At 48.6% G+C, this 4,766-nt stretch overlaps 1 non-coding gene across 1 annotated transcript; it reads right to left on the minus strand.

Annotated features, from left to right (window-relative positions):
• Positions 1–877: 877 nt before the first annotated feature.
• LOC126031609 (U6 spliceosomal RNA) lies at positions 878–984 on the minus strand. The gene has a single exon (XR_007503442.1). It is a non-coding gene; the product is annotated as a U6 spliceosomal RNA (small nuclear RNA).
• Positions 985–4,766: the final 3,782 nt, after the last annotated feature.

The following is a 4,766-nucleotide window of genomic DNA, read 5'->3' on the forward strand; positions in this document are numbered from 1 at the left end:
GATAGACCTTGGATTAGAGTCCCAGTATTGCCTTCCCTCCAAAAGAAGAAGTTGAATAATGAAAGAGTTGAGTTACAATCTACTGGAGCAATAGCTCAGCTAGAGATTCTTAGGGATTAATCCTAGCTCTGCACTCAGGAATTACTGCTAGCAGTGCCTGGAGACTATATGTGATGCTGGGAATCAAACCTTGAGCAAGTACCCACTGTACTATCTTTTCAGCCCATTGACAGTCTTGTTTATTTTATTATATTTTATTTTTGGCCACACCCAGCAATTTTCAGGGGTTACTCCTGGCTCTACGCTCAGAAATTGCTCCTGGCAGGATGGCAGACCATATGGGATGCTGGGATTTGAACCACTATCCTTCTGCATGCAAGGCAAACGCTTTACCGCTGTGCTCTCTCCTGCCCCGCGGGTCATTTTTTGGATGTGGCCAGTTTGTGGAGGTCAGTAGTGGCGCTTTTCTCCAAGTGTAACCCAACTTCCTTTGCATCCAGCCCTTCTCTCAGTTCTCAAGGCCTGGTTTCTTGAAATCCTCTAGAATCTGGCCACCTAGCTGGCTCTGCAGTTTCATCAGCTTCTCGTATGTTCCCGCTCTCTCTTCTTGAGATTGGTAAAGAAAATAGCTGGTGAAGTTCTTTGGGGCCACATCGTCTTGGTCCAAATAATAAGTCACCGATAGCTAGACAGGTAGATGCAGGACTCGAAATAGAACTCCAGGTTGATCTGGAGGTAGATGGCGGCCTCAGAATCCTGGTGGTAGTTCTGATGACCCTGCGAGGAGGACGAGGTAGTTCTGGCGGCGGCAAGGGCCCCAGCAGTGCCAAGGTGCTGAGAAAGGCGACAGATGCCTGCGATTCAATTTTTTTTTTTTTTAAATATGGAACGCTTCACGAATTTGCGTGTCATCCTTGCGCAGGGGCCATGCTAATCTTCTCTGTATTGTTCCAATTTTAGTATATGTGCTGCCGAAGCGAGCTCCTGCGATTCAATTTGGGTCGGCCTAGCACCCTACCACTGTACTATGACTCTAGTCCCAACTTCTTTTCCTTTTTTTGTTTTTTTTGGGCCACACCCAGCGGTGCTCAAGGGTTACTCCTGACTCTGTGATCAGAAATTACTCCTGGCATAATAATGATTTCTGTTCAAAGTCTTTGATAAGAAATTACTCCTGGGCTGGAGAGATAGCATGGAGGTAGGACATTTGCCTTGCATGCAGAAGGATGGCGGTTTGAATCCTGGCATCCCGTATGATCCCCCAAGCCTGCTCTGAGCATAGAGCCAGGAGGAACCCCTGAGCACTGGGTGTGACCCCAACCCCCAAAAAATTACTCCTGACAGGCTCAGAAGATCATGCTTGAGACAGAATTCAAGTTAGCTGCATTCAAGGAAAACACCCTACCACTGCACATCTTTCTGGCCCTTCTATTTTATTTTTATATTATTTATTATTTATTTTTATTCAATGTAACTTTTTTTTTGTTATTTGGGCCCATACCCAGTGGCATTCAGGGCTTACTTCCTGGCTTGAAGAACCAAATGGAATGCTGGGGATCAAACTCAGGTTGGCTGTGTGTAAGGCAAATGCTCTATCTGCTGTACTATCACTTTGGCCCACTTTTTCTTTTTTTTTTTTTTTTTTTGTGGTTTTTGGGTCACACCTGGCAGTGCTCAGGGGTTATTCCTGGCTCCAGGCTCAGAAATTGCTCCTGGCAGGCACAGGGGACCATATGGGATGCCGAGATTCGAACCAATGACCTCCTGCATGAAAGGCAAACACCTTACCTCCCTGCTATCTCTCCGGCCCCCCACTTTTTCTATTTTAACTTAAAAAAAAAAGTATTTTTGCAGTGCTGAGGATTGATCCCTTTCTTATACAGGCATGGCAAGCAGTCTACCACTGAGCAGCTACACAACCCCCTTAAAATGTCTGAATTTGAGATCTCGAGAATAGCAATCTATATTAGATTAAATCTCTTTTTACTTATTTTTTGCTTTTTGGGCCATACCCGGTAACACTCAGGGGTTACTTCTGGCTATGTGTTCAGAAATCGTTCCTGGCTTGGGGGCCATATGGGATGCCAGGGGATGGAACCGAGGTCCGTCCTAGGCGGTCCGTCCTAGGCTAGTGTGGGCAAGATGCCTTACCGCTTGCACTTCCAGTCCCTAAATCTCTTTCTAAATTATGATTTTAAATGGTTTTTAAAAAGGAAAAAATCGGGGCCGGAGAGATAGCATGGAGGTAAGGCGTTTGTCTTTCATGCAGGAGGTCAGCGGTTTGAATCCCAGCGCCCCATATGGTTCCCCCCCCCCCCCCCAATGCCTGCCAGGAGCAATTTCTGAGCCTGGAGCCAGGAATAACCTCTGAGCACTGCCGGGTGTGACCCAAAAACCATACACACACACACATACACACACACACACAAATGACAAAATCCTTGAAAACAAAATGAAGTGTAATTACAACATAGTGTTTACTACTATAAAACAAATCCACAAGCAATTGACTGGGCCCCAGTGGGGTTACAGCATAAACTGCTGTACTATCTTTTCATGCCTAAATTGTTTAAAATTTCCTTTCCTTGGTCTTTCTCATAATTGTCAGGCATTCTCTCCTGTTCACAAAAGATTGCGTGACAAGTAGGTGACTGTTTTCAGAACCTTACAGCTTTCCAAAGTTCTTTAACACAAATGCCTGTCAACCAGAAGGCACAGCAACGACTTCTTCGAAGGTCTAGAGGCCAGAAGGGAGCATCCCATTGGAGCAGGCACATAAAGACACAAGGCTCAAGGCTGACAAACCTTCCAAAAGAGTCAGCACTCTGCAATGTGGCCCTTGGCCCTCTTTTCCAGCCAGATCTTTGTGCAGGATGCCTGGAACTATGTCAATTTAGCTGAAAATAATCATGAATTAGGGCAGGAGCAGAGGCGCAAGCAGTAAGGCACTTGCCTACACTTGCTAATCTAGGACAGACCACAGTTCAACTCCCAGCGTCCCATATGGTTCCCCCAAACCAGGAGCGATTTCTGAGTGCATAGCCAGGAGTAATCCCCGAGCGTCACCAAATGTGGCCCCAAAATAAAACAAAAAGAGTTATGAATTGCAGTTGCTAACTTTGAAAAAGAAAATAAAATCATTAGAGCCAAACAGTCCCCTTTAAAGTGCTTCTTTATCTTTAGAGGCTGAATTGCTTTAGATCCCCCCCCCCCCGTCATTCAAAATATAATTGAAAAGCAAATCTGATTTAATAATACTTAAGGACTGAGGACCAGTCTTGGGTGTCAACGTTCAGTCTAATCTTTCAGCCACCAGTGACGCATTTTACTGATCCCTAAAGCCCAGCACAGGGCCAAGCCCAGAGGAAATGATAATTCCTTGTTGAATACTGAAAGAAAAGCAGAGATAGTTCAGAGATTGAATCGCTGTTATCCAACGTGGTATATACCCCAAGCCGGGCAGGAGCGATTCCTGAGCAGAGGCCAGGAGTAAACCCCCCCCCCCCAATCCAAGAGCCGCCCTGTGTGCCCCCTTAAAGCAAATGCTGCCTGCAATCCTGAGGAACATAACACATAGTTTTTTGCTTCAGAAACCGCCAACAGGACCGTGTTCATTATGTGTGTGTCGGGGAGGTGTTCACTAACATTTTCTGGAGCTTCACTTGCTCTCTCATGTGCCTTCAGGCTCTGTAGTCTCCAGTACCCCGCTGCGCTCTAGAACCTGGAACCCACCAGAGGTTAACAGGGTTGAGTCCTGCAACCCACCTTTCAACATGTGGTTTACTCCTTTAAAGAGGAGACGTTAGGGCCCAGAGAAATAGCACAGCGGCGTTTGCCTTGCAAGCAGCCGATCCAGGACCAAAGGTGGTTGGTTCGAATCCCATTGTCCCATATGGTCCCCCATGCCTGCCAGGAGCTATTTCTGAGCAGACAGCCAGGAGTAACCCCTGAGCACCGCCGGGTGTGGCCCAAAAACCAAAACAAAAAAAAGAAAAAAAAGAGGAGACGTTAAATGGCTTGCATTCCTACTGTCCATCCCGAGGCCATAAATCTCTCTGTACTACCGGGAAAGCAAGTCCATGGGGGAGGGAGAGCAGTCTCTTTCTTTTTTTGTTTGTTTTGGGTCACACCCGGTGGCATTCAGGGGCTACTCCTGGCAGGCTCGGGGCACCATATGGGAATGCCGGGACTCGAAGTACCGTCCTTCTGCATGCAAGGCAAACACCCTACCTCCATGCTATCTCTCCGGCCCCATTCACAGAATAGCTTTTCAGGATTATTTTCTCCCTAGTCCCAAGTTCAGACTCATACGTAATTTTTTTTTTTTTTTTAGATTTTTCCGGGCCCCGAGTGGCGCCGCTGGCCGGGGGTCAAGTTTCCTTCAGGCTGTGGTCAAATGGGAGAAAGAAAATGCGTCAGCCTGGAAAGCGCTGGGCCAGGGGTGACGTTTGGTCCTTTTGGGGTGAAAAGAAAGCGCGTCAGTCAGAAGGCAGAGGCCCGACCCCCTTCCGCCCTCCACCCCCACAGCCTCCACGGCCCCGCGCCACTCGGGCCCAGCGGCGAGTCTGACCCGACCCTGCCCTGCCCTGCCCTGCCCGGGCCCGCCGGGGTCAGCGAGCGACACGCTGGCCGCTCTAGCCCCGCCCCCTCGACAGCAGGCCACGCCCCCGGGCCGGGAAGAGCCACTGAGCTGCGAGGGCGTCTTGACGTCACGCCGCGCCGTCCAATCGCAGAGGGCCACGACCGTAGAAAGGCCGAACGCCGGC

Source organism: Suncus etruscus, chromosome 15, assembly GCF_024139225.1.
Source record: "Suncus etruscus isolate mSunEtr1 chromosome 15, mSunEtr1.pri.cur, whole genome shotgun sequence".
NCBI classification, from domain to species: Eukaryota; Metazoa; Chordata; class Mammalia; order Eulipotyphla; family Soricidae; genus Suncus; species Suncus etruscus.